This window comes from Peromyscus californicus, unplaced genomic scaffold (assembly GCF_007827085.1).
Source record: "Peromyscus californicus insignis strain IS unplaced genomic scaffold, ASM782708v3 Scaffold_19__1_contigs__length_69161282, whole genome shotgun sequence".
NCBI lineage: Eukaryota > Metazoa > Chordata > Mammalia > Rodentia > Cricetidae > Peromyscus > Peromyscus californicus.
In genome coordinates this window covers 33825057-33837791 of record NW_026294491.1, presented here as the reverse complement: position 1 = coordinate 33837791, position 12735 = coordinate 33825057, and the positions used below count along the sequence as shown (strand labels likewise).

Here is a 12735-nt window from a genome sequence, read left to right as displayed (position 1 = left end):
CTCCATCTCCTTGAGTAATGGAAAGGAACAAACACTTATTTTGGCTCATGGGTGTCTGGCCCCATGTGCTTGGGCAGAAAATCATGGTGATAAGAATATGTGGTAGAGATGCTACTTCACCTCATTCGTAGGACACAGACAGAGGGGGATACAGGAAAGGCCTCAGGCAAGAAGTAGCTCCAAAGACATACCCCAAGGACCTACTTCCTCCAAAGACGCTGTGTGTGACCATCTTCCCAATAAAGCCATCATACTATGAATGGACCCAGGATTTAATCGTCAATGAGGCCAGAGTCCTTGCCATTTTACTATTGTTGGGAAGGCCCTCATAGACACACACACTCAGAGCTGTGCTTCCCTAATCTAGGCATTTCTTAGTAATCCAATCAAGTTGACAATCATTTAAAGAGCCTATTTCCCAACGTTTTCTTTTTGTCTTCTGTGGAGGGACCATAGGGAGTCATTAGCTTGACTCTATAATCTAAGTTTCAGAATGGTTAGCACACAGTTATTTGGGGATGATTTCTTATTAAAGGATCTATTACTGCCCAACGTTGTCAGTGCTTGTCACAATGTGATTACATTCACACCACTTAAACACTTTGTAGATCTTTCTGCAGATAAAGCACCTGTGGCATATTTAGAATTTATGTGATTTTTCCCAAAGACTGGACAGAAGTCTTCTGGGTGAAATAGTGGTTCTAGGAGGGAAATGGGTTGAAAGACAAAATGAGTGACTTTATGTGAAGGTCTCTTCTTATCTCTGGGCTGTGTCTGAGTTGCTTGTGAATTGTCTGTGTGGCTTTGGACATGCCCCATCCCGCTTTCTCAGGCATCAGTATCTGCCCTGACGAAATGAAGGAGGCAGAGATGGATGTGTTCTTACGTGGCTCTTTCCTTTCGCGTTTGCCCTTTAGCTCTCTCAACTTTGACTTCTGCCGCAGACGTTGCACTAACTGATCTAACCCTCCTCACCAGCTACCGAGAAACTTATCTCATCTGGCAACACATCGGCCGATTTTCAAAAAGTAAGTAGTTACTTTTTATCGACAGGATGCTATTTGATACTGACCTTTGGCCTCATGTGCCAGGAGATGTACGGGAAGTATAGACGCTCTTAGCCGGTGCTCCTCGGCCGGTGGGACTTCGGTGAAGGAGCCTCAGAATTCCTCTCCGATTTCACCTTCTAACCAAATACAGGACCTGGAAAATAAATTCATTTGCTCAGCAGCTGAACATAAAGTCCTTCTGTTTTTTTTTTTATCAGTTTGGTAGAAAATATAGTAAGAGTCTAAAATGCATTTTTATTATGAGGGTGCAGAGTATACAGAATTTTAAGGTGTTTTTGGCCATTTGTGATTTTTATTTTGTATACTGTGTTTTTTATCATTACTTTTTTATTGACTGACACAAATCTCTTAATTTGTTAGAGGTATTAAAAGTTGACACAGATCAAGAACTTCTCTCCAGCTGTCATATAAGCTTTAATTTGTGTAAGAATTTATTTAAGTCATTCTAGGAGGAAGATTTCTATTTGTAAGATTTTTATTAACCTACAGAATTTAAAACTATCACGTGGAAAGACTATACGTTTTCTTTGATGATTTCTTGTATATTTTATCACATTTCTTTGTCTAGGTGCCTAGTGCCATGAAGGCAGGAATTATGTGCTATTTTCACATCACTATCTTAATCTCAGGCACATGACTTGAAATGCAAAACATGCTTATAACTGTTTCTCAAACAAAAACAGCAAAACGCCATCATGGGAGATAGCTCAGTGGTAAAGCAAGCATGGGACCTGAGTTAGCCACCTAGAAATCTGCAAATAGTAGCCTACCTTTGTCATCCAGTACTGAGGAAGAGAAGTAGGTAGATTCCTGGGCTCACTGGCCAGCCTCTCGTAGCCTACTTGGCCAGTTCCAGACCACAGAAAGGCTTTGTCTCAAAACCAATGTGGACAATGTCCTGAGGAACAATATATGAAGTTGATCTCTGACCTCATCTGGCCTCCATATACATGCATACACACATGTATACACACACACACACACACACACACACACACACACACACACACAAACACACACGAGTTTACAGTATAAAGAGCATGTGGGGAGCAAATGTATTGATTAGCTGTTGCATGCCCTGATTAACTAATTGGGATCAATGTTCATACCTGCACTCTGCAAATGGAGGCTGGGACCATCTGAGATGCAGACTACTGGCAATGGACAGTCCATGTTAAAGTTACACAGAGAAACTGGAGATCACATCTATGGAATTCTCATAAATGGTCATAAGACATTGCCAGGGAAAGCACTTCTGTCCCAGGAAGAATAGATGTTTGAGTGTGTACTGAGGCACACATTACACCATAGTTCTTCTCCATGTCTCTTTAAAGATCCAGAGTCACTGAATTACACTAAACGTTACTAAGGAAAAAGATTGGCCAGGAATACAGGACATGTCTGTGACCCCATCACTCAAGAGGCAGAGCTAGATAAACCTGTCAGTCCCTGGAATTATCTGGAACATGGCTATCTGTTCACCTTGAAATCCTGGAGCCAAATTTAGAATCTTGTCAATAATAAGTCTCACTGAGCCTGTCTCAAAAATCTCTCTTCTCCCTCTCTCTGTCTCTCTGTCAGTCCTTCTCTGTCTCTTCTGTCTCTGTCTCTCTCTTTGTCTCTGTCAATGTCTGTCTCTGTGCCTCTGTTCCTCTGTCTCTCTGTTTGTCTCTTTCTCTCTGTGTCTGTCTGTCTGTCTCGCTCCCTTCCTCTGTCTTATCTCTGGCTTTAGGACATTTGGTTTTGAGTCACTTTTGAAGTCTGTGCTGTTTTTACAGGGATGCATCCTTGCTTTGAATTCCGGGAATGCCCATCAGGGTCTCACCCACACAGCAGCACTCTGCTGCGGAGCATCTCCCCAGACACTCTACTTGAGAAGTGTTAACTGTGGGCTTCTTCTGTGCTCTAGAGTGTGCCTTGACAAAGTAATAACGATCTGTTTTTCCACACTGGAGATTGGAAGTGATCATCATTACCATTCTACAGAACTAATATAAAAATTTGAGTGTAACAGCAAATGCCAGCAAATTGCTGGCATAAACACATTTGCTGGAATCTATATTTATACACTGAACAATCCATTTTTGGAAATAGTAAATCCAGAGCAGTGAAATCAAGGGAAAAAATCCACCTACCATCTTACCCTTGTAGATGGACATTGCCATCAATTTGGGATTCTTGGTTTTTAGACATTTTCTACCATGTAAGTGTTCATATGCTGTACATATGCATTTGTTGACCCGTGTATGTATTGTATACATTAAGGTCATGGCATAAGCTACCTTTTAAAATATTTGTAGGATATGCAGCTTTATTGAGATATATATAACTGACATGGTAAGTTGCACATTCTTAAGTTGAACAATCTGGCCAGTTTTGACACAGATATACATTCTTGTGAAACTATCACCATGATGGAGACAAGTTGCTCTGACGTTTCCACATAGTTTTGTGAAGAACTCATTTCCTCTTGTCTCCCACTGAAGCACCTACGTTTGTCATTGTAAGTCAGTAGGGATTTTGCAGAGCTTTATGGAAGGGACCACACCAGCATGTTCTCTGTCTCATTTGGTTCTTTCATTCCCGATCGCTATTTTTTAAATTTACTCAATGTGTTGCACGTATCAGTGTGTCTCTCTGTTCTCTTTACTGTTTGTGGTAGTCTCTTTTCAACACCCCTAGGAACTGAATATTGGTGATGTTTTTCCTCCTGATGCAGGACACTTGTGTCTTCCTCCTTTTTTCTCTTCGACCACCATGGCTAGAGGGGGACTGATCAACTTTCATGATCTCAAAACAAGCCAGTTTGGGGCGTCATTGATTTGTATCAATTGTTTTCCTGTGTCCTCTTTGATTTTTTTTTTCTGTCCTGATACTACTTCCTTTCTTCTAATGTTTTTGAAATTTCTTCATTCACGGTTTTTCTTCATGTCTTAGATGGTAATCAGTATCCTTCATTTGCACCCCCCATTCTCTCTTAATCCCAGCAGTCAGTGCTGTGACTTCCTCCTCATTGTATCTTGTCATTTTTGATACCTGTGTAGATTTTGTTTCAATTTAATTCAAAATGTATCTTCAATCTCCGAGTTGCATATTGGCTAAAGCTATATTATTTAGTTTGATTAATACTTCCCTTTGTATATACACTTCTGTTACTGATTTTATGATTTGACATCTTTTTGCTTATTGGCTGAAGGTATGTTATTTAATTTATGAATATTTCTGTTTGTGTATACCTTATGTTGCTGATTTTATGACTTAAGTGGACTATTGTCTCATAACATCTTTTGCAGTTATTGTATGGAGAATTCTTTGTCTATTTTGTTCTATCAATGTCAGTTATGCGACCTTGGGTGATAGTGTTTTTAAATCTTCTATATTCATACTGGTTTTCTATCTAGTCTATCAGCTATTAAAAGAAGAATGTTAAAATGTCTGGCTGTGATTCAAGATTCTTGTATCTTCCTTTAACTTTTCGAGTTTTCTACTCCTATTTCAAAGCTCTGAGATTAGGACCAAAATATGTATGTTTATTATAGTTTTAGATAGATTGACTCTTTATCGTTATTTAGTAGCTCTCTTTATTCCAGAACACACACACACACACACAATCTACTTTGAGAAAAATGAATATAGTATCCAAGTGTGAGGGCTCAAGCTTGCAATTCCAGCACTTGGAAGGGTATGGCAGGTGGTAGAGGACACATGATACAATACTTCTTTCCACGATGAAATGAATTTGTTCCTGTCAAATATGTAGAACAAACACGTAACAAGAGCACGCTTTATCTCATCAGAGTGGGCCAGATGCCTTTGAAGAGGGGTGGACCAACCGCCGAGAACGGAAGCCTCTGATAACAGAAACCCCAATGCTGCCAGCTTCCTGAGGCCACAGATGTCACAAGGCCCGCTGAGTAGAAGTTGAGCTTTTGACCTCGTTGTCAGGGTAACAGAGTGAAAAAAAAAAAGCAAGAAGGAAAGAGGAGTCAAGTCATTCCATCCTAGCAGGTAACCTTGGCTTCTACATCCCAGGCCATCCACAAGGAAACCAGCTGTGGGTTTCCATGGGAACAAGGATTCATTACTTGTCTCTTGCGACAGCGTCGACTACTTTAAAATGTAGCAGCTTAGACATCAAACATTACTATTTCACACAGTTCCTGAGAGTCTGGAATTAGAGTGAATTAGGTGGTGTTTCTGCCCTCAGAGTCCATCTCTGAAGACTTGAGTGGACCCGGAGAATTCACATCTATGCTCATAGAGAAGCTTGTAGCTCAGAAGCTCTTGTACCTGCCTGTCCAAGCACTCCACTGAGATCTCAAGATGGAGCATCTCTGAGAGTGAGCGAGTGCCAGAGGAGGGAGACTAGATGGTTTCATGTGATTGCTGCAACCCAGCTTTGTGATGGTCAAGCATTTCAGTTCATATTGGTCACACTGACGTACTCTGGTACAGTGTGGGGAGGTGGCTAGAAGGAGTAAACAGGAGAATTCATCTGGAATTGTCTTAGAGGCTTGCTAACACACCTGTTAAAGGCACCTTTCGTGGAGAGCTCGTGCTTAGCTTCCCAAGTGCTCATTCTTTCCTTAATCTAAGAATAGGCAGAGACAAGAATTTTATTAAAATGTGGAAAGATTTTTGCAAGATTCATAGAAACCATTAAACTTGAAGAGGTCCATATGTTTCCTTCCTCCCCTCCCCTCCACCCTCTCTCTATCTCCTCATCTCTTTCTGTCTCTCTTCGAGATAGAGAATGTAAAAATAAAAAATTTCAGATTGAGATTATCTTTTTCCAAGTGAGCATGCCCTTTGAGCATGACTCCTATCCTTCAAAACTCACAAGAAGTGCCTATGTTAACTCACATTCAACAGGATTTCTTCTGAACTTTGGAGCAGGAGTATGAGCGAAGAGTGGAGCCCTAGATTTCTTGCCTGGTTGTAAGTTGTAACTTTTTAAAGATGGGGGAAGGAGTTACTGCAGAGCATTCTTTCCTCTGAAGATCAGGTTAGCAAACTAGAGTTCAGTAAAGCAAGGAAGGACTCCGTTAAAGGCAAGGAAAGCCAGTTCAAGTCCTGAACGCAGGGAGATGTCCCCCTACTGTGGAACTGTAACAGTTCCAGATAAATTTACTACTCCGCTGTAAGCACAAAACAGAGCCGAGGTTTGATTCTCTGTGGAACGTTCTTGGAGAGGGTGTCATTAATTGGTGATTTGTTACAGATGCATGTTTGCTGTGTTTTCTCTCCCTCAACCCCCGAAACTCCTGGCTTATCTTTGATGTAAGGATATTTGGTCTTGAGACACTTATTAAGTCTGTGCTTTTTTTTTTTTTTGCCAGGTTGTGTCTTCGACTGTTTGTTTTTGATTCTAAGATGGTGTGTGTGTGTGTGTGTGTGTGTGTGTGTGTGTGTGTGTGTGTGTGTGTTTGCTTATGCATGCATACATACACAGAATACCTAGGGAGGCCCGAGGATAGCTTATGGAGGAGTCAGTTCTTTTCTTCCCCCATGTCCATCCTGGGGCTATAACTCAGGTTTTCAGGCTTAGGGACAAGTGCCTTCATCCACTGAGCCATCTGACCATCCTCAGAAATGTCTTTGATTGTTTCTGTTTTCATTAAGGAGAGCTAGCTTTAAGAGTTATAGTTCTTTCTACTGGATGGAAAAATGAGGGTATATCAGACTGGGTAGGGGCATCTAAGACCTTCTGGTCTGAGAAAAATTTCCAAGGTAGCTGGGCTAGACCCTCCTTGTGAGGTGGATATGATTCAGCAGTCTCTGAGAGCTACACTTTTCAAAGCCTTTACAAATAGACACATACCAAAGCCACATTAGGTTTCTAACATATATTTTTTTTCCAATATGACCTTTTATTGCTAGTCCTGGGGGACCTCAACATTGTTCTCTCTGGATTTTGATGAAGGCATTTAAAATACCACTACTCATGTACACAGTATCAAACACGTAAGTGTGAAGGATTAATAAAGACTGTTTTGAAGATAAATGACCACAGCAGAGATGGACCAGGTTTTTAAACACTGTTACTATCATACTCTTATGATAGTAAATGATATAAAGAGACCTAGAATTAGGGTGGAACCATAGGTCAACCACATCAGCAGGTGGGGTAAAGTTCCCCTCATGAGGAAAGACTATCATATTAGCTTGCTCTCTGTTGCTGTGGTAAACACCACGGCAAAGAGAATCTTGGGGAGGAAAGGGTTTATTTCATCTTCTACTTCTCTGTCACAGTCCATCACTGAGGAAAGTCAGGACAAGAATTCAATCAGGAGCCTGGAGGCAAGAACTGAAGTAGAGGCCATGGAGAAATGCTGCTTATTGGCTCCCTCTCCGTATTTGCTCAGACTGCTTTCTTATACAACGCAGGACTACCTGTCCAGGGGTGATGCCACTCACAGTGGCTAGATATTCCCATATCAATCATTAAACAAGAAGATGTCCCAAAGGCTTGTCCACAGGCCACTATGATGGAGGCATTTCTCATTTGAGGTTTCTTCTTTCCAGATGACTCTAGCTTGAGTCAAGTTGAGAAAAACAAAACAAAACAAAAACTATCCAATACAACCATAGTTTTACAACAAGCCATTCTAAATTTTAAAAAGATTTTGGTTGGGCTTGTCCACAGGCCTCTATGATGGAGGCATTTCTCATTTGAGGTTTCTTCTTTACAGATGACTTTAGCTTGAGTCAAGTTGAGAAAAACAAAACAAAACAAAAACTATCCAATACAACCATAGTTTTACAACAAGCCATTCTAAATTTTAAAAAGATTTTGGTTGTTGCAAATATCTTAATTTGAACTCTAAATTTTCATACCTATGAAATATCCCTCTCCACACACAATTCTATGGTGTTGCATCCTATGAGTGCAAGAATGTGTCTCATCCTTGTGTACCTTTGAATGTCTGGCACAATGTTGGGCATATCAGTTAGTGGGTGGTATGTGGTCAATTGCTTGTGTGTGATTTCTCCATTTCTCTAGCAGTGGAGAATAAATGGTAGGTGATGCCACAAACGGTCACACTGCACGTGGAGACATGGGGCAAGCAGTCGGGTTCTGCCATCATTTGCTTGCTGCCTTATCAGCTTTTACTTATGATGCCCTTAACTGCAGAGGTGATTTGGCTGAAATGGGGGTAACTGGTTTCTCCACACAAGGGCAAAAGAATTGAGTGAGATCAAAACTCAGGCTCTACCCCAGACTTGTTACTGACCAGACGTGACATCTGCTGAGTTTTCAAGAGCTCAGCCTGGTCAAATAAGTTCAAAGGGTTTTTATTTTGTCCATGTGTTTCATTTTGTTAGTTTTTTTAAAATGTAGTTGTGCCAAGTGGAATGTACATGTACAAGGCAGAAAACCTTTTAGTATTTATTAATGTAGATTACATTTACACAAGTTTTTTAATAGCAACAATACCCTTTGCATAAGAGATTTTTTGAGAGATAAAAAAGGTCCCCGTCCCCCGAATTACACAATAAAGTAAAAGAAAAACCAGGTTGTACCTAAAGCTCACATTCTTTCTCCATATGGAGGACTTTGGTTAATTATACATCCCAATGGCTTAAAAGCTACTATTGTTTCAGAAAAAAAACAGTTGTCTAGATAATTAAAGTCTGCCTATCCAATATTCTAGAACCATTAAAGTGAATCCATAAAATCTTTACTGCAAGGATTTGAGAGGCCACTTGGGAAAAAGGTGGAAAGAGCCCAGGTATGCGGGCTTCAGATTCTGATTCTGCTTGTGTAAGCCAGTGGCCTGGGTAAGATAATTACCCTCTGAGCATCCTGCGGCAATGGCCAGGGATAGCATGGGCCCAGTCAGCTCGCAAAGAGCTGGTTGCACACACTGAAGTTCCATCTGACATGTGCCAGAGTCTTCAAAACCTTGACACAAAAGTGTCAACGGTAAAACCAGCTGCAGAAACGTTCACTGTCACTCTCAGAGCACAACTGTAGGGAATTCGTGTCTATCTACCTGCTCTCGAAGGACATCGAGAGACCTACCACCTAGCAGGAACTGGGCTGGTTTTCCTGAGTCCTCACCAAGGAATGCAAATATACAGTTGAGATGATATGTGAACATCCATGGAGATAAGGTTAAAAGTGGAAGTACATTGGGGTCAAATCTCTCTAAAACAGGAGAACCAGCGGGGATGGTAACAGCTATTTCTTAGTTACAGGAGTCAGTTTCTGCCTTTCAGTAACTGGGTTCCTGTATCTTAACTGATAAGAAAACTGGGAGGTTTTAAAAGATAGGGTGGCTACCATATTTGCATAAAGCTACTAGAGAAATTACCTTTTAGAATTGAGACGTTTTGGTGGTGGGAAGCTGAGGAAGAAAGATGTCTAGAATCTCTGGCTAAAGGTGAGTGCCTTGGAGGTGCTTTTTAATATAAAAAATAGGCTTATCTCAAAGGGAAAAGGTCATTTGCTTGTGAGAAAAACAGTATTATTAATGGGGGGAACCCCAAGTTACAGAGTAACTTGATTGAGATCCTGAATTCTAGCATTTGAGATGGGATTTTTGTTCTAAAGTAGCGAGGAGGGCTGGGATGAAGTTGTGAAAGGCTAGGAAACTTTAGAGCACACATCTAGAGTGTGCATGGGTTCCTGAATCACCCCTGGAACCCACAATATTCTAGCAATGAAGTGATGAAGTGTTCCTGTCTGAAAGCGTTGTGTGAGAGGCTGTGGGGTAAGGAGGATGGATTTAAGAGGGACAACGAGGGATGGTGAGGAGGTGGGATGGTGTGGACCAGTCTATCTAGGAGTCAGGGAATCACCGAGAAATCCCTTGTGCCTGCTTCGACACCCTGGTTGACAGGCCCCCATCTTGTTTTGCTGAGGTTGTCGGGAAGTGTGTGTACAGAAAAAATGTCTGAACTGGTCCTAAAACTTTCCCATTGGACATTTATTTTCCATTGTGATTTTTTCAAACACTAAAAACAAACAAGAAACCAGATAGGAAGTGCACCTCTCTGCATCTGCAAGTCTCTTACCAGATCTTCAAGCCAGACTATGGGCACACCATAATCCCCCTATGCACATCTGGATCCCACCTTGACCATTATCTATGGATAGTAGCTGAGACAGACACGTATGCCAACCTGCATTTAATCCCTGTTTTCTTATTTTTATCTATCTATCTATCTATCTATCTATCTATCTATCTATCTATCTATCTATTTATGTCCACTATGTGTGTGTATGGGGTAAACCTAGGACCTCATGCACGTCGGTCAAGTGCTCTGTCACTGAGCCACTCCACACCTCAGTGTTTAACCCCTGTTCTTGTACTTACTTGCTGTAGGACTCTAGGCAACTTGATTCTCTTTGTCAGTTCTTGGGTTCCTTCTCTTGAAAGCGAGCATGTTGGTGCTAGCACCAAGCTCAGTGGGTGGTTCCTAAAGACAAAGTGGGTTTCTAAAGACAAAGAGTCCTTAGTGTTGTGCTAACAGTGAGCACTAAGTGATGTCAGAATTTATCACTGGTATTTTTTCCCCTTTCCTGCTCTGGCCATGTTCATCTATTTGTATAGCCATCTGGGTGCTGGAGCTGCTGATTTGAAGCTATGGATCTCCCAGAGGGAAATGGGCTTCTCCCTATTTCTGATTAAGTTGTTGAGGGGAAGAGTTTGGTCCTAAGGTGTTTCCCTACCTGGGTGCCTACGTTTTTGTGGACCCACAGCTCAATCGAATCTACAGGAAGAGTAATGAGCAGAAGTGGTGTGTTTCTGGTTTTAATTGCCCCAATGATAACAAATATCTATTGACCATACACTAGTAAAACTAGTACATGATGGATTCTGGTCTTTATAAATGTTTGGATGTATATCTGCTGTGTTTTCATTGGTTCAGTTGGTTGGTTCATTCCCTCCTTTCTTCTGTCCTTCCCCTTCTCTCTTTCACTTCTTCCCACTCTCCTTCTCTCTCTCTCTCTCTCTCTCTCTCTCTCTCTCTCTCTCTCTCTCTCTCTCTCTCTCTCTCTCTTCCATCCACATCTCTCTGTGTCCTTTCCTTTCATTTTGAGACAGAGCCTTGCTATGTATCCCAGGCTGACCCTGAACAGCTGATCCTCTTGCTTCAGCCTCTCAGGTACTAACACTACAGTCCTGGCTCTTTTCTCTTTTATATGCTACATATTCTTACACATTCTGGGAAGTGGGGATATGCTCAGTGGTCAAGCACATGCTTATCACATCTGATGACCTGTTCAACTTCCAACATCCCTAAATAAAACCAATCCAAATGCAAACGACAGTCTTTTCTCTTTCTATTCATCTTTTTTCTAACTAACTGTCGGAGGACAGATTTTCAAAGCAAACCTGCATTCCTAAATGTTGATGAGTTGGGTATTGTTCTACATTATTTCCTTTTGCTCCACGAAGCAAATATATTTCCTGCCTCCACACTTACTTCTAACCTTCATCTTGGTGTCCTTAAAAACACTCTCATCCTTCGGAATATTCTAGAACCTACATCAAAATGCAAACCTGTGCCTAAAATCTGCTTTGGTTTCTCTCCCCTAAATTAGTGTGAACGTGCTCGGGAATCAAGAGATTTGACCTTGACAACTCTCTGAGCTTCTTTTTTTTTTTTTTTTTGGTGTTTTGAGACAGGGTTTCTCTGTGTACTTTTGGTGTCTGTCCCGGATCTCGCTTTGGAGACCAGGCTGGCCCCAGAACTCACAGAGATCCGCCTGGCTCTGCTTCCCGAGTGCTGGGATTAAAGGTGTGCGCCACCACCGCCCGGTTTTCTCTGACCTTCTTTTATGTCTCCATCATTCCTTGCTTCACTGGGACCTCTCTGATTCTCAAGTCTGGGACATTCTTCTTCAGCAGGGCTCCAGGTTGGCCTGGTCCTCCCGTCTGGGCTACATTTCTGTTGTTTTCTGAAGCACACTTCTCTAGGTAGCCTCTTCTCAAATCATCTGTCTCCAAATTCCACTCCTCTAGCCCTTTCTCTTTCCCCTTAAACATACCATGAGCTAAATCTTTCATAAGTACCTTTTACTTACTTAGTTGTTTATTATCTCTTTTCTCTAGGGCATAAACTTTATAACAGCATGAGGTTTTGTATTCCTCTGTTGTGTCTGATACACTGCAGTTTCTGAAACAATAACCCTTTTATAACCCCCATAGCAGTCTGAGGTTGAACATGTTGAGGTTGAAAGCTTGTTTGATGCAGAGTTGGTGTATTTCATTGCACAAAAGGCTAAGGTGTGGAAACCCTGACTTACCCCTGAGACACTAGTCCTGCTCAGTCTCTGAATACTCCCCAAGATCCTCCCTTGGGACCACATCAAAATCTGGAAGCTATAGGCGTGGCTTGATCTGACTCCCTTATAATGGCTGATATCTCCTTCCATTCCCTATTATCTCATAACGTTTATTTCAGCATATTTGACTTTTAAATATGTGGAGTCACTAAAAGTGGATGCTTGGATGCTTGTTTCCATTAGGACAGGTCTTCTCACCTCAATTAACCCAATTTAGGAAGTATCCAGATTGTACCTCGAGGCTCATCTCTTAGCTAGCTCTAACTCTTCTAATGTTAACAGTCATTATTAGCCACCACAACACTGAGGGGCACCAACATAGGAAGGAAGCATGGTGGAAATAGAGGAGTCACTCTCTTAAACCAG

General features: G+C 41.5%; 1 protein-coding gene across 1 annotated transcript in view; it reads left to right on the top strand.

Annotated features, from left to right (window-relative positions):
- The first annotated feature begins 909 nt into the window (after window positions 1-909).
- Il1rl1 (interleukin 1 receptor like 1) overlaps window positions 910-12735 on the top strand; it is a 38628-nt gene continuing 26802 nt past the window's right edge. The window contains exons 1-2 of the mRNA XM_052743947.1: window positions 910-1028; window positions 4868-5078. The gene's annotated coding sequence lies outside the window, so the exon portion shown is untranslated. The remainder of the gene's footprint in view (window positions 1029-4867; window positions 5079-12735) is intronic.